The sequence below is a fragment of the Pteropus vampyrus genome, unplaced genomic scaffold, assembly GCF_000151845.1.
Source record: "Pteropus vampyrus isolate Shadow unplaced genomic scaffold, Pvam_2.0 Scaffold137, whole genome shotgun sequence".
In the NCBI taxonomy this organism is placed as follows: domain Eukaryota; kingdom Metazoa; phylum Chordata; class Mammalia; order Chiroptera; family Pteropodidae; genus Pteropus; species Pteropus vampyrus.
Window position 1 is genome coordinate 4,754,847 of NW_011888918.1, and position 795 is coordinate 4,755,641.

The following is a 795-nucleotide window of genomic DNA, read 5'->3' on the forward strand; positions in this document are numbered from 1 at the left end:
TCCCCAGAGTCTCCATGATCCTAGGCCCTACCTCCTTATTCCATGTCCAGCATAATGCCTGAAATAGAACAGTACTCAACTATTTGTGGGATGGATGGATAGATGGATGGAGATGTAGTGTTCATCCCAGCATCACTTACCACAAGATGGGTCATGAGTTTCTGTGGGGAGATGAACTGGGTGGCTAAGTTAAAGAGAGGATAAAAGAAGAAGACAGAGTCAGTGCAAGCTGTAGGATGCCCAACCTCCAGCCCCCACCGGCAGCCCATCAGTACTTCAGAAGAGGAGAAAGAACAAAGTGGAGAGGAAACATCAGAGCCAATGCCATGGGGGCTTGTAATGTTTTGACTCAGTCTAAAAATCAAATCATTACATTTTCAGCTTATGAAAAACACACACGCATCAAGTAGTGTGCTGAACAGACATCCTCACCCCAACACTGACTCTCACTGAGATTAGGGGTGAGGGATGGGAACACAGAGTGAGGCTCAGAGTTGGAGCAAGGAAAAGCTAAGGGTCAGGAATGTCTGTGTACTTATTACTTTGTAATGTTTGTGTATCTCAATTATAGTGTTTTAAAATGAAGAATAAAGGCAAGAAGGAACTGTGTCTTCCAGAGGAGTCCCCTTTTCATCCATAGGGCCAAAAAGCCTTAAGCTGCTCCCCTAACCCTTTGATTTACTCTTCCCATCATGGCCCAGGCTTGGGTCCTGCAGCTTCCCCCACACCACTGATCTGCATCCTCTCCCCTACACCCACTACTCCCGTAGTGTCTCCATCAGCCTCCCACCCTAA